Source organism: Halictus rubicundus, chromosome 3, assembly GCF_050948215.1.
Source record: "Halictus rubicundus isolate RS-2024b chromosome 3, iyHalRubi1_principal, whole genome shotgun sequence".
Taxonomy (NCBI): domain Eukaryota; kingdom Metazoa; phylum Arthropoda; class Insecta; order Hymenoptera; family Halictidae; genus Halictus; species Halictus rubicundus.
This window is the reverse complement of record NC_135151.1, coordinates 7,482,336-7,507,671: the sequence shown is the minus strand read 5'-3', so window position 1 is coordinate 7,507,671 and position 25,336 is coordinate 7,482,336. Positions and strand designations below refer to the sequence as shown.

Sequence of the window (25,336 nt, the reverse complement as noted above, 5' to 3'; positions counted from 1 at the left end):
CTTCAATCGCGTCATTAAGGTTCACGTATTATTAATATTATTGTTCATATCGTAACGTTAAAATTATTATTCACAACGCGGGATTATCAAGAGCAATATTAATTGTTACATACTAATGAGCAGATTGTGGACCTCCGTCAATTTCTGGCATTTCCATTAACGAACGTTCATAATATTTCTGCCTCATTTCTGCTACAAAAATCTTTATCCCGGGCGAAATAAATTTTCAGTCTACATGTCGAGCATTTACTGTACGAAATGTTTTTAGCATTCATGAAATACGATGTATTTTCTACGCAATGTATCTAATAGAGCATATAATGAAGTATTATTACTAGGCTGCAAATCTTTATGCAAAATAAAAAATGTCTACAATGGAATTACAACAAAGGGGACACAAGCGAGAATGTCATTCATTTTTTAATAATTGCAATGAACTGGAAAGTAACGCGTCGACATTTAAACATTTTTTTAAGCTTGTTCTACTCTCTCAAATTTTCTCCTTTTCCTCATAAATACACCAAATTCGTAAATCTAATTAGTTTTTAGTTTTGCAAGTCCTTGGATCGACCAAATAAATCTTCGTCCTCCCTTCCAACTGCGACGAAATTAATCTGTGTATACGGGGGCTCTAATCTATGGAAACAGGGACTCGCATAAACATTCGCAGCCCGTTGATGAGTCCGTCAGGACTCACGAACGCAATAGAATGCGTCTCTGGTTCTGGACAGAGAGTTTCCCGACGCAACGCGAGAGCAGAATGACCAACGATCTTGATACTGAAATGAAACCGGCCGGCGCGGCGCGCGCCACGAGAAATTGAAAAAGAAATTGGAAAACCCAGAAAAGTGTAAATCGTGAATGTAACATTCTGCCCTATCTTTGCGGATGCGTTCGGAGCCATTCATCTTGCCGGCGAACGGCATGGAACTGAAACAGCAATCCAGATTACTGCAGCTAATAAATTCCCTGCCTGGCTGCCGCGCACTGCAGTGGCCCGACGTTCGAATTCAACCGATGAAAATACAAAAGAAAACCAACGGGAATGCATTGGTGTACTTATTGCCGTCCTGGGATTATCGTAAGTTTTTGCTGCTTTCGCAATCTTGCCGGTGGCAGCGATTTTTTCGGTTGAAAATCCCTACAACACTGCGAATTTAGAACATCGGTGCGCAGCGAAACTCATGAATTGAGTCGTCAAATACAGGGTGTTCATTTAAAAACTTTCCAGCCGAGTATCTCGAAAAGTATGAAAAATATTAGAAAAGTGTAAAACACGTTTCCAAGGATTTCGAGGAGGGAAGAGGGGGGCAGTATCAGTTTTTTATTTGGGTGACGTTTTCAAGGCCATTTGAAGGTCAACTTTGTTTTTTCAAGTGGAAATCTATATTTTTTGTTATGGGATCTTATTGTACGTAAAAAGACGAGCAATTTTCGTAGGATATTTTTTTTTACCCGCTCACCAGTTTCGGAGATATTTAAAGAGAAGTAGAGCGAGTCATACTTATACTGCGAGAAAGTTTGTAATTTCTTTGTAACTATAGTAAATTTTCAAAATGTTCTCCGTTGTTTTCTAAACAATAATACAGACGATTCTCAAATTCTGATAAAACTGATTTATTCTAATTTATTCTAATTTATGGAATTCCCTTCAGTATCATTTTGTGTTTGCATTGTTTCCCTCAAGTTTAATTTTTAAGTCAGCACTAAATATTTGTTGATTACTTTTCTGAAATAAGAATAGTGAAGGTGGGTCTTTCAAAAATTGTTTGTGAGGATTATTTATGTCTTATGGGTGCCAGAATGGCAGATTGAGATTGAGTATTGTCAGCTGGAAATTACTTTATGACCTTAAATTAGAGGAGGATGAATGCTTGTCTTTATTTCGCGAAAACAGGATTCTCTTGGTCCGGCCATGCACCGACTCATTTCACTCGATGAAGTATTAGCGAGGAATTAAAGTGCATCATTTCGTACAAATTTCACAGCTGTATGGCTGCTGTCGTCGACAAATAATCAGGGTGCAGAACTTTGCACTTGACGGTATTCTCTTAGAAGGGATTGGCACTCATTCTTTAATAAATACCTCATTTTTTTGTGAAACACGGAAGTGCTCGGAACGCTAATTGAATAGACAGCTTTGTGTAAATACTGTACGTATAGCGCGCCTGTTATTAGCCCAGGATTTCACATTGTTCATTAACAATGTGTTTATCAAACTGTAAATAAAATATCCATGCTAATACAGTAAAATAGTTAATTCATTGGCTCAATATTAGCACCATAATATTAAAAATTATTTGCTTGAATACATTATCGTATGTGAAATGCAGGCTACCGAAGAAACCTAATTTTTTACTTATTTGAAACAAAATAATATTAAATTTTCTGATTTTATTCATTGCGATATTATTCATTTTTGTACAAAATTTTCTGGAGTAATTGCAAGAGACATGAGTTACATGAAAACTTCTTCTTTATCCAAAAAACTTGAACAAATTAAAAAATAAAATAATGACGTTCATAAATTATTCCTAAGGTTTCGTTGCGTCATAACAGTGATTTAGCACACACACACACACACGCGTTTCTGTCACACACGCACAATCCGTTGTCAATTAAAATAATATAAAATAATAAATTAAAAAAAATTTGTCTGATTATACCGCAAGAATTTAGCATGGTACAGACAATGTAGCCTCTAGAAAAGCCTTTTCGTCCACTCGAGCCCGTCTAAATGAAATACAGCGCATTGCTGTGCGAAAACAGGGGACAACAGTGTCGAAATACTTCGCCGCGGGCCTCGGCACGTATTATATTTCACCGTGCGAGTGTCCAGTGATTTACGGCGAGTAATACGGACACCAATTTGCCGCATATTTTCGGTGTGCAAGTGCCGGTCGTGCAAACGCCCACGCCGGAAAGCGAAGAGGAAATTGCCGTCCGGCGCGGCGACGGACAGGGCTCTTGCGAGTCTTGTAAACTCTTCCGAAATTGACCGCGTTGTTTCGCGATCGAAACCGACAAGCTCTTTGAGGGGCAAAGCCGCGGAAAATTCGACGATGCTGTAATGCTCGTAACAAAGTGGATCGAGCGACATGCGACCGTGTCCACTTTCCCGTCCACGTGAATATTTCATCCGGCCAACGAAAATACAGACAGACAACAAATACAACAAAAAAAAAAAACATATTATCTATTGCATTGTGTACACGTGGAGCGCAAACTCCCTATATTTTGGCCAGTTCAATCTCGCTTCTCCTAGGCGAAAACCTTTTACACGTTTCCCTTTCTAGCTGTCTGGTATAGCTCGCGTAAAACCAACGGGATTTAATACTGCGAGATGAGGACAGCTTCCTAAAAGTGTGCTAAGGAAATTTTCTCTTTCTACTTTAAACTTTCTCTTTTCGTCTCTTCGCTGAGGAAAGGGTTTCGTAGTTTAGAGACTTGTGATCGTCGTTGTGGATGAACGAAAGATTAAATTATTGTGAATTGACTCTTCTCTTACCCAACGTAGTAACAGTTGATTGCAAATTGACTCTTTCAAGGTACTGCTAATAATTACAAGACTCACTCGCATGTTGCAAACGCTGAGGGCAAAGTTGAGCGTAATACATAGTATCAAAGTGAACTGTGTCAAACAAGAAATCTTTGATCCAAGAATGCACTCTCGATACACATTAAAATTGCACTTGGCTGGCCAAAAATTAAATTCAGAAAAGAATCTATTTAAGTGTCTATGTAGATTTATTATTGACTGTTACAGTTAATAACCAATTAAACAGGAATAGTTAACCAGTCGTACCTTGCGGGATTCAATTTTTCTGTTTAAGAAGTCTCAAGCAGTGCACCTTCAATAATATCGATTCCCGTTCTGCAACACCCTCCGTCCGTTTAAAAAAAGAAAACGGTGGAGAGATATTTTAAATTTAGACTGCGAAACCAGATCATCAAAAAGTTCTGCATCGTTTATCGGCACGCTTAAGCGAGCAACAAAATTCTTTAAATCGTCACACTGTCCTCAACGAATATTCCATTCTGTCCTCGTTCAAACAATTCGTCTCTAAATCGTAGCGGTCCATTCACATTGTTAGAAGTGATTTTCTCATTTCCAATTAAAGTTTCCATCATTATCGAAAAATGAACGCGTCTATGAACACGTACGCTGCCAGCATTTTTGGTTTCGCGACAGCCTTCACAACCACAACATTTCATTAAATACAGGACATCCTCTCGTAAACTGTGAGAACGTACACTGCCACGGGAAAATTATACATTCTCGACCATACTCACAAAGTTTCACCAAAAAATAGCACATGAAGCAATGAGATGACAATCATCAGTGGACTGCGGATTTTATGCATTTATGACAAAAATAAGTAACTGCAGTTGGAGATCACAGGAAAATTAAAAGAATTGAAGAGTACAGTGTTTACTATATATATGTCCCAAATGCCCAGCCGATAAAAACTCTAATATAGTATCTCCTGGCCGATATATGTCCCTGGATAGACCCGTGTTTTTGACAAATATCGAGTAGACACTGTATCAATATATTGCTCTCAATGTATACTAGAAAGTTGTTGAAGAAAGAAAGAAATTCCTAAGCGACTCCTGTGCTTCTTGCAACAGTCCGAGGAACGAGTAGGACGAATCCCCGCAACAGCGTCCATAAAAGACAAGAAGAAAAATGCAAATCGAGGGCGGGAAGCGAAGATCAATGACACGGAAGGCAGGATTCGCGAAAGAATCCTGTCGCCGTTAAATCTGCACGAGATTATGGCGTCCGGAACGAACGGTCCCGACATAAAAGTCGCTCGTAATATTTCCAAGTGCCGATGAAGCTCTTTTTAATCTAAACAGAGCCTGTATCCCCGGGCGTGGTGCATGCTGTCTGGCTGTCGGATAGGAAAGTTTTCAGGGCGCCGGTCACATATATCTCGAAGGTAATCGTCGGGAACGACACGGAGGACTATAGTGGCCGGCCATCGTCTGGCAGGAAGACCGTAGCCGCCGTCACCTTTTCACGAACCCAATTTTCATTTAACGACCGTCACTTCGGAGGACTCCCCTCCCCCCTGGTTCCTATTCCCTCCGTTCCACGTTGCTTTCTGAACAAGGGAGGAGGGCGAAACCAGGCGGAAATCAATGGAGGTGGACAAACCTCCGAAGCACCGAATTCGATTTTCGAGACGGTCCCAGCACGGCTGCTTTTGGTTAACCGGGTTGCTGGTGCTCACACTCGCACCTGCTCGTTCTCGTACATCTGACGGAACTGATTTTTATTCGAGCCGGTGCCGTTCGAACCCCCTCTTCATCAACGGGAACATATGTGTCGCTGTTTCCGAGCGATTTTGATTTAACAAGATCTAGGAAGAGGGACGGCACGCCCCCTGCACCATTCGTTTCGGTTCAACGTGCTTCGAAGAAAGACTGCAGGAGCGACACGTTGAAAGCGATTTTTATTCATTGAGACTGAATTCAACGGTCACTTTTGCCTGCACGAAAAATTCTGCGGACAATAACAACCCTGTACGAATGTGTCAAAAAAATTCCAGAAAAACGCTCTCACGACCATCGCGTAATCATACTAGCATTCGTGTCCACGTATTTGAAAAATCTCTCGCAATCCACCCAGACACCCGAAAGAACAGGATCCAGTGGACACAGCAGTCTAACGATCGAATTCTCATTGAACTGTTCCAGGGTAAGCAGTATGACGATCGTCTCGCTGAAAAGAAGAGTATCCGACCTGAGCGTGACCGTGTGGAATACTATCTAGCCGGCAGTCGAAGTGCTAGAGAGTCCGGTGTGTCTGTATAGGAGAGATCGAGAGAGCGACCTGTATTTTAACCAATAGGACAAGAATCACTTCCGGACACTATACGCCCACGCACAGAGAGCAGCAATATCCGTGCAAGCTGTCTGTGGAGCGAGGGCGAACGGGCCACACGGGCGGAACTGCCGGCGAAGGTAATCAGATTTGCGAGAGAGTGATGGGCTCGGCGTTCCATCAGCGTTTACAACGTTTCTGTCTCCTTCCTGCCGTATCCTGTCTGCATCCTCTGTCGCGTTACTCTAGCGATCCTATATCGGAGCGAATGCTTACGCGTGTGCACACACGTCAAGGACGTCGACGACGGCCACCTTCCTGCTACCACATTTTACCGGGAACCCCCCCCCCCCTCCCCCCGCCTCTCACTCCTTCCTGTCTGCATGGTTCTATCCTTCTCCCTAGGACTCTCTGCTTTATCCATTTCTGTCTCTCTTCGTCTCCTTCCATCAACTCATTGCCCATTTAATCACCCTGTATTCTCACCGAGGGGATTGGCACTCGTTCTTTGACCCTCGCAACGCGAATGATTTTGACGATTTTAAGGCATGGATAGAATTTATGCTGAACAATTTTGTTTTTTACATTTTTGAATTGATCTGTTCGGCGTCAACGTTGCCCTCCTATATCGGATCGAATACGAATAAATAGGTAACGAATTAGGTACTGGAAAATTAGAATTAGAGCGATTGTAACTCTGAGTCAAAATGGACCCGCAATCTGCAATCGAGATATGGTGGTACATGGAGACACTGTTCGTGGATGGTAGAAAGAACTCGGAACTGAATGTGACAGTCCCATGAACGGAGAACGTGAATGGACCAGAAATTCCATTTCTCTGATCAATTTACAGTGATTTCTCTAGATATGTCGCCAAGGCCTGGATGATAAACGTCGCGGAATTATCCCCACTACCGCGGAGTACCGTGAAGGGCCACAAACATAACGCGGCTCGGGTATCGTCTCGTGGACGATGTACGACGCTGGCAGGACCCGTGTTGTTGACATATATCGAGAATTCACTGTGTTTACGAAGAAGTTGTGCTCGTTTAACGTTACCGTTGCATGTTAACATTTAATATTTAACAGTTTAACATTCACCGTGTATTCTCGTAGAGCGAGATGATTAACAAGTGCCATTCTCACAGCGAATATGCTATACTTATTGATAAAAGAAATTGTACAAGGACGTCGTCGACGATCGCCACCTTCCGTGTGTAACCACATTTTACGGGGGCTCTCTGCTTCCTCTCTCCCTGTCCCTCCCTCTCTATATGACTCTCTTCACCTCCCACCTTGTCTCCATGACTCTCTCTCTCTCTCTCTCTCTCTCTCTCTCTCGCTCTCTCTCTCCGTCTCGCTTTGTCTCCCTCTCCCATTCCATTGCCCATTTAATTACCCTGAAAGCCGAGCACCACGAGCGTCTGTCGTCGACTACGTCGACGGAGACCAGGCTGCTCTCGTCGGACGTTAATAATGCACTCGAATGCATCGTCGTCGTCTTCGCCGATGCGCCAGAGACACCCGGAGATCCCATCCAGTCCCGTCCTTCAACCGGTAATTTTGTTTCCCGGTCGTTCTTTGACGAGCAAGGGAGGTAGAAAGAGAGAGAGAGAGAGAGAGAGAGAGAGAGAGAGAGAGCAGCACGTCGCCGAAAGGTTGTTCGAGATCTCCCCGAGCGATCCGCGCCGCAACGGCCTTCTCCTCTATTACCTGGGGAAGTTAATACCCGCCGCATGATTCTCCGCCGAGCATAATAATGATAATGCTGCTGCGGGACCAGCTATTATCGGAATTAATTGCGGAACCGTGCGCCCTAAGCGTCGCGAGAACTCTTTGCCGCTCTGGACTCGAGCTGGACAGTGTTTCTTGCGATTCTCGACCGAGCCTTTCTGATTATGTCTTTGGGGACGATCGGGGCCACGAAGGTTTTTGCAGATTCTTAACTAGGGTTTCTTGTTACGCGGAGGATACGTATAATGTTGGAAACAATCGTGTGAGAAGAGTGGTGGGTCAATTAATCTTATAATATACAGGGTGTCTCGCGTAAGTGCGAGCCCCAGAATATCTTCTTTCATTTTGACAAAGCGACAAATGTTTTGTGTGCAATTTGAATGGTTGTCAAGGGGTCAGTATCCCGCAGATATTCTCTCATTTAAATGTTGTTTTTTCTCGTGGTTTTCACGGTCACCGATGTGTATTTTATAACTATATTTTCGTGTTGCATCGCGTAGCTCACGAAAGAATACATTCGAATGTGTACTGCGACGTGACCTTCAAATGACCTTGAACTTAAAAACTTAGAAAACTTAAAGAGGACTTGAAAGAAACCTCCGGGGGATACTGACCACTTGCTACCATTCAAATTACGCATAGAAAGCTTTTCACCTCGTCAAAATTAAAGAAGATATTCTGGGGGTTGCACTTACGTGAGACACCCTCTAGTGTGAAGATTCGAAAAATCGTCTTTTGACAACTGATCCCGAAAGTACCGATTGGATTGTTCGCTTATGGCTTAAATTTGTTCGGCTGCGACTATAATTGTCGTAATTTTAACGATTTAGTAGTGACTGATTGCAAACAACTGTGTTCAAATAAAAGCCAATTATATTCAACAGAATTGGTTGAATTGGATGTTTCCTCAAATAATGGTAGTACGAACGAGCAAAAACTATTTTTCAAACGTTCCTCCATTAGAGGGAATAAAATTTCTGGAACCGCTATTTAAAAAGAGCTTAGAAGCTAAGCAGGTTCTGAGGCTCGAATTTTCGCGAATTTCGAGCTCCCGAGTCACCCACTTTATTTTCGGAATTACTTCGCGTTGAAACTTCTTAAATTGCGTTAACGAAGCAGGAGAATCTCTGCGCGGCTCGGGCGAGAAACTTTTTTTTTCTATGAAAACCGAACGGAACGAAATTAAAACGAAGAGAAAAGTGCTGCCTCGATTTACGGCGCTCGGTTAATTGACTTCATCGGACGAGTGTTTATCGAACGAGCATTTAATCGAGTATCTTCGTCGTTTTGCTTATCAAGGAATCGAATTACCGGGGGAGGGACAGGAAAATTTCTTTGACGTAACGAATTTATTAAATAACCGGCCGCGGCGTGGCGGCTAGAAGTGGGCCAATCATTTTTAAGGCTCGAGAACTCGATATTTCCCATCGGTATCGGCCAAAGATAAAACTTCCTTGGAACCCCGTTCCTCCGGTTGGAAGTTTCCGTTTCCGTTCATCGCGTCGGGACAACCAAGAGCGAGCCTCCCGAGCGATTCATGCTCGTCGAACTTACTCTAATTTTGTAATAGCACGTAACAGCTTAACCCAGATTTTCCGTGCAATAAAAGGAGCCACGGGCGAACCGTTTACACGCTCAACAGCCTGCAAACGAAACGACCAAAGCCGACTTCTTAGCGCGTAAATACGAAGCTTTCAGACGTTTCTTTGCCGCGCGGGATGATGAACTTCTCAGTTTCTCATTTCTGATTCCGCGCAAGTAAACTGAATAATTGAGAGACGCTGGAAATAAAGATCGGGCGGCCGTTATCGCGGCCACCTTTCCCTAAAGCCAATTTTTCAACGCGACAAAGGCGCCCCGGAAGTCCGTGACCATTTTGCAGTCGGCCGATCGGCTGTCCATTCCACTGTTCCCTTTCCCGTTTCTTACAAAGTTGAGCTTGAATTTTTATTGTGAACCTGCGATCCGGAATTTTTAAATGTGTAGTATTTAAAGTATTTATAATCCTAAAAGATTTAACCCTCGGACTCCTGCGAGTTCTAGGCCTATGCCGGAGTCATTTCTGACCCACGCCGATATTTCACTACAGTTTCCTTCCGATATAAGGCGATGGTTCGGGACCGGCTTTCGTCGTATTTCGGATAAAGAAGAAGAAGAGGGGATAGCGATTTTCTTATCTCGAAATAACAAGCGTCGTCTGATATCGAAATAAAATTGTATATATTGATAGTCGCTCGAGATTATTCTCGCTGCGACGCATAGTGGGCAATTTCGACGAAATCGGATTCAAAATCAAAGAACTTTCGATAGAAACGAGGTAGAGCGATGAAATTTTTTTTAAATTAAAGCTGAAACTTTGTAGAGTATGAGAAAAATAGGGAGATTATTTAGATTATTACCATCCAATCATTTCAACGAAAGAATGATTTCATTACTTTTTGTCACAAAAATCTATTTTTTGCAAAATCCTGAGGTCGTAGACAAATTTTGAGACCAGATTTGAAATCAGCGTGAAAAAATCTATGGTAAATGATGTATAGCATGTTAAAAAAAATTTTTTTCCGCGCTTGGTATTGGAGAAACCACAATTTTCTTGAAATTGTGCAAGTTTATCGAATTTTCTCAAGGTTAAAAAGCGTTCGTACCATAATCTCCCTATTTTTCCCATATTCTACAAAGTTTCAGCTTTAATTGAAAAAAAATTTCATCGCTCTACCTCATTTCTATCGAAAGTTCTTTAAAGAATTAATAAATCGTCCAGAGAAGCAAAACAAATGGTTTCTTATGACTGAAGTGAAATTTTTGTGAGACATTCTGAATTAGTTTTCCTGAACAAGGTTATGATAGGCAACACTACGGGCAAGAGTCGTTAATAATCACGTTTAGTTAATCATTTGATAATAAAGTACGAGTCTAGAGATCAATTAAGATACAGATGCGCCGGTTTAATGAATTTTTTAAGTCGTCGGCTTCCGTGTGTCTTTTGCTCGTAAACTCGAAGGAAAATCTCATTTCGAAGTTCCTTTAGATCTTACCGGAAGACAGTCCCCTGCAGTGAACCGGAAGTTAGCATTCTTCTACTTTCTCGAGCAGCTTCAGCCTTTTATCGCAATCCTTTCTGGCAATGTTTTTAACAAAATAGACGAAACAACGCTAATTTAACCGTTTGGTCGAAATACCGAGCTAATAACAATTGAAATAATGAAATGAGAATATTCGTACATTTCAATAACAATTTTGCTACCAGCAGACCTCGCACGTATACGTAGATTAATTAATGAATACATTCAGAACAAAGCAATAGACATACCGAATAAATTGAAGAAGTGCAGAATGAAAGAAACTCAAACAGAGACGGTAAATAAAATGTAACTAAAGAGAAGCACGAGAATAAATGAGAAAACTCATAACGGTCCTGGGGGGGGGGGTGTAATTGCATTAAATTAAATACAATGGTACGTTAACAGTGGAGCAACAATAACGATAAAACCTACTTTTGCACTGAATAAAATTCTTTTTTGCAGTCGGAGGATGAAATTCGCGCGACTGAAACATTGGAAAGCGTAATTTATTTCTCGCGCGAGCCTCGAAATCATTCGTTAAATCCGTTTTCCCTTACCGCTGCCCGGAAACATTGATACGTCCAATGAAATACGTGGAAATTACAGAACTACGAGAGGACATTCGGTGGACAAAAGAAACAAAAATTTCCAGAGCAGTATATTTTTTGCGCGAAGTTTCGAGTTTCGAAGTGGAAAACGCGGCTCGAATCGCGAGCAGCTCTTTTTCTGTTATTTTTTTCTGTTTGTGTTTTTTTTTTTTTTGGTCTGTTTCGCCGATTCGTAATATATCATATTGATTCACCGAGCCGCAGAGCGCGCAGCGCAAAGTCAGAAACCGGACGGAAAACAAAATGTATGGACCGGTTAAAAGCTGCGTTTGACTTGGGCGCCGGCTTAATTGCAACCCAAACGCAAAACCAGGGAAGTAATCCAAATTAATTACCAGCCATTGATCGTCACCCGTAATTTCTGTCAACAGTGGCTGTTTAACCCTGTCGGCGCCGGAAACAATGCGACGGCATTGTTATTTACCGCGTGTCTTGTTTGTATCAGTTTCAATTAGCACTAAGTGCGTCGCCGGCATCGACACGCACGGTTGTTAATGCGAACGCGTCGAATCCGGCGCAGCTACGCGGACATTCAGGCGAATCAGTTGATGAAATTGCACGCGAAGCATGTTTAAAAATGATCGAGCTTTTCTCGCGGAGCTTCCGGGAATTCGAACCTTTTGTTCCCAATGGAAATGGAATTTTCACGGAATTGTAATCTTTTATACCCCAGCCCCTCATGCAAATGCAATCGCGAAAAAATGAAGTTCCCTAACGTTTGCACATGTTTATGAAAACCGGAGGATAGTCGCCGTGTTGCTCGCGGAGTCGCCGAGCTGAATTCGGTGAAATAGGTCCATTAATTAGAGACCGCAGATAACGCATCAACCAGGAATGCACCGCTGAAGTTTCAATCTCAAACTCAAGGTTTCCAGTTTTCAAACTCTCCGCGGAAACGTATAATCCGAAGTTACGGGGAAATTGATAAATTATTCAGTCGGCAATTCATTATCCACCTCCGTTTAGTGCCTTTTGTGTCGGAACATTCCGTTTTCGGAACTCCATTACGTGTGTTTGGTTTCGGATAAATAATATGCATGTGTCGATGCAGGATGTTGTGTCTATTCTTTGTCCGCGCCCGAACAGAATTTTTAATGTTTCTGTTATTGTTCGTTCGAGGAAAAAGCTTAAAATTTTCATTCGAACAGTTTCCAATACTGAGAAAAAGAGCTTGGCTGTCTTGTACTTTTTCTGCGTTTGGTCGTGTGTCACATTTTGCATAATTCACGAAGAGAAAACAGTTTCCTTTGTGAAACTGGAATCGGTGAAGTGGAATGTTTCAGGATCGGTTCTCCTGTATTGTTTTCTAACGTTGTAACAAGAATACATTATCTGAACAACTATTTCTATCTTATTTAAAATCACCAGGTGGATATTTTTCATAAAATCAGCAGAATCAAGCAAATCAACATGAAAATTCTCAAAAGTGAAGGGCTTTAACTTCAACATAAGCTTCTGAGGTATGAATACACGAATCACGAGTTCGTAAAATAAGAATACATCATCTGAACAACCCCTTCTATCTTATTTAAAATCACCAGGTGGATATTTTTCATAAAATCAGCAGAATCAAGCAAATCAGCATGAAAATTCTCAAAAGTGAAGGCCTTTAAATCCAACATAAGCATAAAATAAGTATACATCATCTGAAGAACCCCTTTCATGTTATTCACAAGCGGCAGCAGAATATTCGCCATAAAATCTGCAAAGAGGATCAATCTTCGATAAAATTCTTAAGAATGAAAAAATTTCAGACTGCTACCAAGTGTATAAGATGAAGATACAAGGGTTAAAAATTGATAAACCAAAAATACATTTAAACAACCCCTATAGCCCTTAAAACAGTCATCAGCAGAATGTTCGGCATAAAATCTGCAAAGAGAACCAATTTCCACTAAAATTGTTAGGAATGAAAAAGTTTGAAGCTATTATCAAGTGTACAAGATGAAGATACAGGAGTCAAAAATTGATAAACCAAAAATACATTTAAACAACCCCTATAGCCCTTAAAACAGTCATCAGCAGAATGTTCGGCATAAAATCTGCAAAGAGAACCAATTTCCACTAAAATTGTTAGGAATGAAAAAGTTTGAAGCTATTATCAAGTGTACAAGATGAAGATACAGGAGTCAAAAATTGATAAACCAAGAATACATTTAAACAACCCCTATAGCCCTTAAAACAGTCATCAGCAGAATATTCGGCATAAAATCTGCAAAGAGAACCAATTTCCACTAAAATTGTTAGGAGTGAAAAAATTTGAAGCTATTATCAAGTGTACAAGATGAAGATACAGGAGTTGAAAATTGATAAACCAAAAATACATTGAAACAACCCCTATCGCCCTTAAAACAGTCATCAGCAGAATATTCGGCATAAAATCTGCAAAGAGAACCAATTTCCACTAAAATTGTTAGGAGTGAAAAAATTTGAAGCTATTATCAAGTGTACAAGATGAAGATACAGGAGTTGAAAATTGATAAACCAAAAATACATTGAAACAACCCCTATCGCCCTTAAAACAGTCATCAGCAGAATATTCGGCATAAAATCTGCAAAGAGAACCAATTTCCACTAAAATTGTTAGGAGTGAAAAAATTTGAAGCTATTATCAAGTGTACAAGATGAAGATACAGGAGTTGAAAATTGATAAACCAAAAATACATTGAAACAACCCCTATCGCCCTTAAAACAGTCATCAGCAGAATATTCGGCATAAAATCTGCAAAGAGAACCAATTTCCACTAAAATTGTTAGGAATGAAAAAATTTGAAGCTATTATCAAGTGTACAAGATGAAGATACGTCAAAAATTGATAAACCAAAAATACATTTAAACAACCCCTATAGCCCTTAAAACAGTCATCAGCAGAATATTCGGCATAAAATCTGCAAAGAGAACCAATTTCCACTAAAATTGTTAGGAGTGAAAAAATTTGAAGCTATTATCAAGTGTACAAGATGAAGATACGGGAGTTGAAAATTGATAAACCAAGAATACATTAGAACAACTTGTATCGTCTTGTGCAGAATGATTGGCCGAATATTCGGGGCAACATCTGCAAAAGGAACGAAATTCCAATAAAATGCCGAAGGAGGAAGCAATTCGACGGTACCGCGAAGCGTGGAGGGTAAAGATAGAAGAATCAAGAGTTGATAAAGCAGGAATACACTTGCCGGCGCGTAAACAGCCCTTTCCAGCAGGCGTGGTTGAACAAAAGCTTTGGTTTCGCCGTTGCGGAGAATACGAATCGAATGGTGAAGTGTTTCTTCGGCCACCCTTCTCATACATGAGCCGTTTCGTCGTCGCCGAGAGTGGTGCGAAAAGGCACTACACGACACGTCTAACCGCAAAACGCGGCCGCTGGCCGATTTCAACCGCAGCCACAGGCTAGCACAATACCATGGTCCGAGATATCCGAGTGTTCTTGCGCACACGTCCGCAGTTGTGCCCGGCACATACACGTATGTACGTACATACCTACATACGTACACGCGATCAGGTTTCGCCTTCGAGCGGGCAGACGTTTTCGTTTGTCGTACAAACTCGCCCTCTCGTCGCTTTAAGCGGGGAAAAACCCGGACGATATATCGGCGCGCGTGCATGTCTTTGCAATTTTTCGCGATCTTCTGTCCCCGGTGCATCGATAAGCAATGGTCAACCGGAAACGTTACCGAAAATCCGAAATTTCGAAACGAGATACCACTCTGAAATATTAAAACGTTCGGGGTGTATAAACGGAAGATACAAAAACAGGGTAAACAAATTCCCTGTTATTCTGGCGTTGTTTGCATTTTGGGACACCCTGTATATAGAGGGTGTTCGCGGTAATTTGTACCAGCGTGTTTTTCGTAAAAGGTAAACGTTAGAAAAAAACCGAAGAGGAGGTAGTTGTAGTATATTTTACTAGCAATATGATAGCGTATCTCAATTTTTTGTATTTTTAATATTTTTCTAGAAACAAAGGTAACCTTCATTTTTTTTTAATGGAATGCTACATCTTTGTTTGCGTCAAATGAAAACGGACATTGAGACGAGTTCAACCATGTAGTATACTATGATCTTCAGGGTCATACAAGGGCAGAAATAAATGAAATAGATTTAACATTTCGTAGTATTGTATTTAGTAGTATGTTGTAGTGGTGAGACTACATCTCGTGTTCAATGTGACTACTGCTGACTGTGTTAATGTTCATGTTTTGAAGTATACTATCATCAAAACCAATGTTACTTCCAGATTGATGAACTTTTGATGTATTTATCGCACGATCGAATGAATGAAATACAAGGAAATATTAAGTAAAATTTATAGCACTTTCATTTGATCTAGATCTAGACCATAAAGGGCTTTCTGGCTGATGAATAAAATTTCTCCTTTGTTTTCATTTTAAAAAGAACGTATAGAAACTCGCATAAAGATCCACTGTTCAAATGTATCGCTCAACCGAGGACAATGGCAGGATTAAAATGGTTTCCAGCGAATTACTATAAGCAGGAAAGACTAAAATCGATGAGAAAATTCTACGAGGATTTAAATAAATTCCATAACCCGTACATATCTAGTTTTTAAAGAATTGAAAATATTCCGAACGCATGAAGGTTTGATTTAAATTAGTGGAAAATATGGAGGAACGTCGTGAAATATATTTTAAATGGATGGAAAAGAACGAGGAAAATTCTGGTAAGTAAGTATCGATTGGTTTAGTAAAATTGTGCAATTCTACAATTGCAGTTCTTTCCCGCGTAGAATGCAGCAGGATTACGAAACTACCCCATTCCCACGATTGCGCCGCGATATATAAGTCGGCTTATATCCTGGACATTAATTATTGTCACGAACAAATGCATCGGTTGTAAGCCTTCGGAAAATGGAACTTTCCAACCGAAGCCCTAATCCTTCTCGCTGTTCTCAAGAAACTTTAAACTGGTTGTACGCGAACGTGAAGTTTATGTACGATAAACTATACGTGATGTGTACAGTTTAATTTGCGTATTCGATGATTTACAAACCATCCAAATCAACTTACATGGCTTCGCAAGCCATACACGTTAAAAGTAATTTATTCTACGCCAGCATCGCGATGAATAGAAATTATTCTTCGGCTATTAATTAAAAATCTAAAGCCTCCTTTCACGCAAAATTTTACTATATTCTGTTCAATCGAATTCCATGTAGACTCCTAATTGCACAAGGAAGAAAATGTTCAATACAGCAGCATCGTGGTTAACAGAAAATGTTCTTTGGCCATTAATAAAAATCTAAAGCTCCCTTCTACGCAAACTTTTACTATATTCTGTTTAATTGAATCCCATGTAGACTCCTAATGGAACAAGGAATAAAATGTTCAATACAACAGAATCAGGTTCCACAGAAATTATTCTTTTCATTGCACAAAGGGGAAAATGTTCAATGATACATTTTTCGTTGAGCGATTTACGTTCGAGCATTCGATAATCCTGCGACAGAAGCCGAAGAACGGTTCTCATTAATTTTCATCATTAGCGATGTTTTTCTCGTCGCGTTCATTGTATTACCATACAAACAAACGAAGTAGCCGCGCCAGAGCGACAAGCAGGATACATTGCCTGCAGTTAAACGGAGCATAAAGGAAATTAAACGTCTTCGAAACTTGAGGAACAAAGATCTCCTTCAAGCTCATCAGTGCTCGAGGATGCTTTCGACAAGGGAATAAAGTAAATTCACTCTCCACGTTTATAAGCGGCAGCAAACTTTCACAAAGCCATTATAAGAGCTTGGAACCGTAAAGATCTTTTGCCGCATCCGTAAATCAATGGGGCTCTGAACAGGGTGGCGCGATGTACAATACAAACTTTAAAAGGTCATCCGCCGAGCTTCGGGAATTTCAAACATTATTTTAACGAGAAACTTTTTGTCGAACGTTTGATTATCGGACTACTTTATTTACTGACTGAGTAGGCGGAGGTCTGTCAGCGATCGAGAACTGTTCGTTTATTGTCTCGCAATTTAGCGTTCTGTCCTGTAGGGGGTGGGAATGTACAGTGTCTCCCACAAGCTCTGTCCGCTTGAATATCTTAGTTATTTCAAACAATGCGAGAAAATGTTACTGAAAGAAGTTGTAGGGTTTAAGAAACTACATAATACGGTATAAATTATATTCTTGCAAGTGGAGGCGTACAGAAGATATAGAGGTCACCTTTGTTTTTTTTAAATGGAATGTCCAACTTTTATGCTCGATTTCGATAGATTGGCGTATTCTGAGTATAAAAGTACTAAAGTGTATTTGTCCTAAAACTTACCATTGCTGAGATATTTGACTATTTTCATGAAGAATGTTCAAAATGTCGGCCATCTGCAGCGATGCAACGTTGTAGTCTTTGAACTGTTGCGTCTCTTTATATATATATATATATATATATATATATATATATATATATCTTATGTTCACTAATTGAAACTGACTGACACTGAAAGACGTCGAAAGCCTACCAATGTTTACATTTTACGTAGTGAGCATATCCTTGAATTCGTTCCATGAGGAAATAGAATGTAAACAGTCAAATATCTCAGCAACGGTAAGTTTTAGGACAAATGCACTTTAGTATTTTTATACTCAGAATACGCCAATCTTCTGTATCTCCACTACGCCTCCACTTGCAAGAATATCATTTATACCATATTATGTAGTTTCTTAAACGCTACCACTTCTGTAACATTTTCTCGTATTGTTTGAAATAACCAAGATATTCAAGTGGACAGAGCTCGTGGGGCACACTGTATATCCTTTCACGGCTGCTCGGGATGAAACTTAGTCTCGCCGCTCGAGACCCGTTATAAATTATTAACATACCAGAAAGTGAATCAGAAACTAGACAAGACTTCGCAAGAGTTCCCCGGGCAAAATGCTACAACTTTCGAACAAAGATGCAGTTCCAAGCGGTTCGCGGAGCACCGCGTGCAACCAACGAAAACGCGGTGGAAATTTCGATTCATTACTTGCCGAACAATGCAAACGGAAACCTACCGAAATGGCCGACTCTGTTTCGTCGAGAAACTTTTGCCGGTTCCGTTTTAAATGCACCATCTTTTATTTTTTTTTTCAGAGATAATAACATAATTGAACAAATTAATTTACCAGGATGCCATAAAGAATTTTATGGAAACACCCGTATCATATTCTCTAGAAACCGGGCTCCAATATCGATTGTCCATTAAAATATTCCGATATTTTTAATAACTTCAAGTACATATCAACATTAATAACTTATTAAAATATTCTCGCAATCTGCATGATTGGATAAAGTAAAATAGTTGAATGAATAACATCGAAAATTCATAAAATATTCAGAAACAACCAGTGTACGAACCAAGGAACAATAAAAATATATAAAATAATTCTTACCATTTTTCAAGCTTTTCTTTCCCATATCGGAAGGTGTTATTGGTTTTGTTAATTAAGTTGTAAACAATAATTAAGTTGTAAAACGATATATTTCCAGGAAAAACAGAAACGCGCCGCGGATTAGGAGTATATCCCGCACACGAAAATTCCACGAGCTGCAGGAGAATGTTCGTGAAATTCGTTTCGAATGAAAATAGTACTAACTGTCGGGAATATAATATTCTGAAAAATTCCGTGTTGTTTACTGATGCGTTCGGTATCCCATTGTGACCTTTCGGCTCGCGTTCATGCAAATTTGGCCACTCATAACTTCAAAGCGATCCACAAAAATATAATGACGAAACTTTACTCTCGGAAAAATCAACCGGCACGGTTAACAACTAAACCAGCTTAATTAAACATTTTGTCTCTTCTATTTCGAGTAGTTCTTGGTAAAAACGCTTTACGTGTTCGTAACAACATTACTAGCAGGAAAGTACTATACCTGTACTATTAATATAAAATTAATTATCAGTCAAAATTGTTTGCTTCAAAGTAATTAATAGACTGCGGATTTTATGTGTTTATGAGGAAAATAGTTGAGTTTTAAAAAAGGTGAAAAAGTTAAGGTTTTTTAGAAACATTGATGTACTATTTCCAACTTATTAAAATTGTTAATGAAAGAAAGAATTTATTACTTGGCTTCTGTCTTTTGCAATTGATGTGTAATATTTTTATATTGCATAATCATCCGCAGTCTACTAAATACTATTTTTTTTTTTTTTGGTAGGTAATGATAGCAAAAGACTTACAAAATTCATTTTATTTATATTCTGTGGTTCACACAGATAGAAAAACTTTCTGCAGAATAAATGGATTGACATCCATGGAATGTTCAAAACCTTCGCTATTTTGTCTTACTAAATCTACGTATACAAAATTGTGTAAATGTTAGTAAATAACTACCAATTCGAGCAACCTTCCACAAAATTAGCAACCAGATAGAACCCGTGCAACTCAGACTCAAAACAGACCCGAATCACCTCGTCCCCGAATGAAATCACGTTCAAACGTTCCTTGCACGCGCAACCGGTGGAAACTTTTAATAGGGCCACCAATTATCCTGCTGTAATCCTCCGAATTGCAAATAAGTCTTCGAAGCTGCGAATTTCCCGCGATCATCCGAGCTCCTGTAAACGGTACGGTGTGCAACGTGTAAACATACGATAATCCCGAGGGAAAGAAGGCGGCGCTGGCTACCTGGGCCGGTCGAGATACGATTACTAAATTGCAAAGTTTAATTAAGGAACAATTTACCGTTGAATCCAAATAGACCGAGACCGCATTCTCCCGGCCGTTCGGCCCCGAAATGCAGCAATAACTTTGGCATCGTATCGAGCGAGTAGCTCGGTTCGGCTCGGCTCGGCTCGGCTCCGAGCAAATAAATTTATTTCAAAGATTCCTGCGGCACATGACGAGCCAACGGCCGATCATGCTCTACCGCTGCCTATGATACACCGGTGTGGCCCGCCATCCTGTGTAGGCATATAGCGTAAAGCATGCCAGCTATTGGCATCTGAGTGGGAGACAAAGAGCTTTGGTTCTAGCCGGGTATTGGACTATTGGATTCTGATCCTCCTCTCGCCTCTGCGTTCGCTCGTTCTCTCTCTCTCTCTCTCTCTCTCTCTCTCTCTGTCTCTCTCTCTGTCTCCCCCTTACTACCAGTTCCCACTGTCCTGCTATTACTGGTCCCTAACCCCTAACTCTCACCCCCTATCTTCCCACACCTCCTATTTTTTCCTCTTGCAGCCCCAACGACATCGCGAAAGTTATTAACCCTTAACCCTCGAAAGCTAATTGCTTTTGACGATTTCGTGGGAGGCGTGGCTCGATTCACTCAAGTTCTTCAGCATCAATTATTTGTCGTAGATTTTCAGATTTACCTTCCTCAAGATCGACAATCATCCTCATCCTATTTGTCTTCGTTTCTTTCGGCAAGCTTCAACAAGTCATTAGTAGGCTGCGGATTTTATGCATTTACGACAAAACCGAGTAGGTAGAACAGAAGGACGATAAAAGAAAAAGATTATCGACAACTTCTTCGCACGTTGATTGCATAATCCTGGAACGCTTCTACAGAACCAAAAAGCATTGAATTAATGAAACCAGAACTGGAAAGACAACATTTGTCATACCCTTTTAAACCTTCTACATCATATCCTGATGCAATTTAATTCACTCGACTATACCAGAATAAACATTGTTTAGACCTGGTCAACGAACGTGTTCAACGTATTAAAAGAAAAAAAATCCTTATATGGTTCCAGTAACCTACAATTGATGCAGGAAATTTTTATTTTGCATAGAGATCCCCAGTCTGTTCATCAGGTTGTCCCAAAAGCTCAATAAGAAAAAAAAAAGTTCCAGGAATGAAATGTATAGTCTTTCGGAAAATCGTGGCTCTGTGAAAGGTCCATTTTATTTATGATTAGAGCTCGGCGAACCGTGCTCATTGGCTCGAGACAGAAGCGACCTCGAGGGACGAATCGATGGTATCAGCGCGTTAATTTCGTTTTGCTTTTCCGATCCCAGGATCCCGGCTCCCGCAGGTAGAACCTTCGGAATACGGGATGGAGCGGGTTTATTGTGCATAGCTTTCCCCCGTGAATTTCATTTTTACGAGATATTTTATTTGCAGGAATAAAACGTCAGCGTCTCTATTCATTATTCCGTCGGTGCGGGGACACGAGACCCGTGTCCACGGGCGCGAAACGAAACCTTAAAAGCGAAAACGTAGCAAAAGGAAGAGGGAAAAAACTTACGACGACGATAAAATGTCCCATCCGTTTACCATATATCTGACACATGGCTGACTTATACCACTTCCCATTCGGGACACGTTGTTGTTCCTATCGGAGCCACGGTTTCTCATGCTGCACGGTGCAGTAGCAGCAAAGCTCTGGTATTCGGACCGTTCGATCCTGTTTGGATCTCTGTTAGTCTGTTTTTGACAAGGTTAATTGCGTTTGGCAGTGTGTGCGTGGGCTAAGTGGCGATCTAGTGAACGATCGAGCGAATTAGAATCACTCTTCGGCGAACAATTCACGTCGACAGCGAATCTGCGAATGGCGAGCACGATGTCAATCCTGCTGTTCTAGAGTTTGGCCATTTTTGGGACGAAATGGTAGAGCTTTTAATAGAGGCAAGATTAAGCGGCGGAACTAGCCTTGAATTCAAGCTGAAATGGTTCAGAATGAGGGAAAAATAAGCAGGACAAATGAAGAATAAGTTCTGCGCTGTAAAATAATTATTAAAATTGACCTGTGTTTATTATCACACATAAAAAAATATTATTAGAAATCACATTGAGCCACTGGAGCGTATCGGTGCAGTTAATATGTAAACCTTTCCCGAAATGGATTTCTCAACACTAGGTTTCCGGACCACTAAAAGTTACCATTCTACATGATTTTGTAAGAATAACAAGAACTTATCTATCGAAATCTTTAGCTATTCCTTTTTGTAGTTTACACTCAAAGAAATAAATTTCTTGAATAATTTCTCGTGGACGCATCTTTACAATCTCGGTAATTGTAAGTTAAAAATATTAGACCTAGCGTTAACAGCGTGTGCTGGACTCGTGAATTAAATTTGTTTCCATTTCTTTGATGCGTCGTCATAGTTTCATTCGTGCGTCTAGAAGTAGTGGGGGATGAGATTATTACGAGCACTACGAAATTGGTTTTAAGTTCGACGAAGAATAGAATTCACTGTGGCACGGAATGTAAATTTTCAATAATAATTTACTGATTCATCCACGATAAATCGTACAGAAACGGAGACCATAATTTTGCGGCGAGTGGGCAAGACCGTTTAAAAATTCACCGAAACCGCTAGGATAAAATTGTCCTGGCGATTTCGACATCTGTGCGGTGTTGGTTGCAAACCTCGAACGACATCCTTCCGTTCGCCGGTGACGTTGTCTACATCCGACGAGGATACGGGATGGTACAGGGGGAACGGATAACGCGATCTCAAAAGTCAAATGATAGGAAGGTTAATGGATGAACGGTGTCGCCGGAATATCCAATCGTTTACGATATCGATTGTCTTTGTTCATTCTTCTTTCTCTCTCTTTCTCTCCCCAATCGTTTCTCTCTCTCTCTTTCTCTTTCTTTCCCGTGCAGCCGAACGGAAGCAGTAAGTAACGTGCACCAATGAGAGACGGAAATAATGGGCAGAAGGCAGCTGTTGGCCACGACCCAGTTCACCTATTTTCCCTGGAATCTTTCTCCTACCATTTCTTTCGTTCATTCTCCCTCGTTCCCTCCTTTATTTTCCTTTCGCTGTTCCGTTCACCCTCTTCCAACTCCTTAACCCATCCTCCTCTCTCCTCCGCCATCCTTTTTTCCTGGCGTGACCGTCGGAATGAAAAGATAACGGATAAGAATGTAAGGACGTCCGGACGTTTCTCCGTTCACTACCGGCAGGCAGGTCCCGGGGAAGATAAACCGAGCTAAGCCTGGATAAATAACCTCTCGCGAAATGACGATCGAAACATCTCAATCTTGCTATACACGGTGCACGGACAATTTCAAAATCAAACTACGCAAGTAGGTGGTGATAAACACTAATATTCGTATTCGTGAAAACGCTGAAAACTTATCGATAGACTGCAGATCTCTATGCAAACGAAAATGTTCTGCATCTGGTGTGAGAAATAGAAACCAATTAAATAGTTCTATCTCATCTTGAGAGCCAAGGGTAGTCACGTGACTTTTCAGTCACTGACTTAAGATCTGTCTTGATCCTTGATCCGACGGGTCTTAAGTCTGTGACTAAACTTGTCACATTTTCACAGGCACGTAAAACCATTTTTCGCCTATTTTTGTCGGTAATGTGGTTACTCTACCTTATCGCGCCTCTACGGAGTCTTGGCTCTTAAATGGATTAAATACATTAATAATTCTTAGTAGATCGTAAATAATGTACAATTCCTAAGTTCTGTTAGCCTCGCTATTACTTGTCCAATTATGTTATAATATTATAATTATAATATAATATAATATAGGAAATAAAAATTGTTCCCATTAATCTTTTCTGAATGAATTCAGTCCTGGATCACCTTTCGGAAAAATAGCAATGGAAACGAGTTTCATCGACAATCCTCTTCGCTGGAAACTGTTGTTAGCAATCTCGTCAGTTGAGAGCGGATTTTAATGCAAAATAATAATTAACTACTTATAGATTCCGAATAAGTAACGTTTTATAGGAATGATGAGGAACGTGTGTAGATCTTGTGATGTTGGACGAACCGTCTAAATTAATAAGAGGAATTCAATTATTCTGTGCTTGTAACCAACACTGCCATTCTCTGGAACGTTTGTATCAAGCTGTCCCGTATCGGGAATGTTAAAAATACGTTCGTTCACAAATCGGGTGACCGATAAACTGTCCGCAGAGCATGATTTCCCGATCCATAAGAGATTCGAGGGCTCCACGAAAAACTCACCCCCGTCCGCCGTGAAATTTTCTTCCGGAGGAAACTTTCCACCAGTCGCTAATGCGATAAAGATGTGAAAGAAATGGGAAAGCGGTATAACCAGGACGAAAATAGAGTTTCAGCCGTAACAGTTCGTGTCGTCGTCGTCGTCGTGACCCGCGCCACTGAGAATTCGCCGAATAAAAATCATATTGCACCGAACCTTGCGAACAGCGATCCGCGGAATGTCCAAAAAATCCAGGTAGCCTGCATACCGATGCTTGTGCAGTGTTAAATTGCTTTTTGTGTCAGCCGGTTCGTGCGCGGAATAAAGCAGAGGCGAAACGAAAAGAACTTGCAGCCTCTCTTCATGCTTGGCTGGCAAAATTCTCCAAAAATGTGTTCGCTTGTCGGCTTTTTCCAAATAGATTCATATAAAATCAAGGCGTAAAGTCAATGTGACAAAACGGCAAGTAGTTGAGTTCCTAAACCGGTTTTGCTGAAAAACGAAAGAACAAATAATGGTAGCTATGTATGTACCGCTTTTTAAGAAGCAAAGAAAAACGTATAAAATTAACAAGAGGGAGGGAGCAACGGAATTTTTATTTTTTAAATGGTCACAAATTTTCTAATCCCCCCCTAATTGTACGGTGGAGAAATAATTGAATTTCTAAACTACTCCGTTAAAAAGGAAAAAAACAAGTAATAATGCAACGATGTGTACTGCTTTTAAAGAATCAGAGAAATAAATGTGTTAAACGAAGAGGAGGGACCAACAAGCCCTTCCAGATTTTCTGCTTTATTTATTAAGATGGTCACCAAATTTCTAATTGAATTTACTGTGAGATTAATAGTCAGAGACTCTAACATTCTGCTCCAGGAGCACACTGACGGCAATTAACCCGGGTCTCGAACGTTGCTAATGGTCAGTTAACAGTGCTGCACTCGCCGGTAATCGAGTTAGAACGTGTTAAACGAGTTCTGTGGCCTCGTGCCGGCTATATTTATCGATTCGAGTCTCCGCAAACAATTTTACAGTACTTTATAGAGGGTACAGCGCACGTTCAAACGAATTGTCCAATCGTCGCTTTGGAGCCCTCTAAATAAAATGTTCGAACCCTTCGAATAAGAATCCTCGAGGCTCTCAATCATTCCATCCACTAGAAATCAACGGGTTTTCAACTCTGTCAATTCATTCCCAATAATTACCGCTACAGGAAAGAATAGATTCCAATAATATCTAATGGCAATCGCGT

The 25,336-nt window shown here is 40.6% G+C and overlaps 1 protein-coding gene across 1 annotated transcript in view; it reads left to right on the top strand.

Annotated features, from left to right (window-relative positions):
• Nucleotides 1-25,336, top strand: part of LOC143352547 (uncharacterized) — a 124,016-nt gene that overhangs the window by 46,767 nt on the left and 51,913 nt on the right. The window contains exon 2 of the mRNA XM_076785144.1: nucleotides 5,707-5,973. The gene's annotated coding sequence lies outside the window, so the exon portion shown is untranslated. The remainder of the gene's footprint in view (nucleotides 1-5,706; nucleotides 5,974-25,336) is intronic.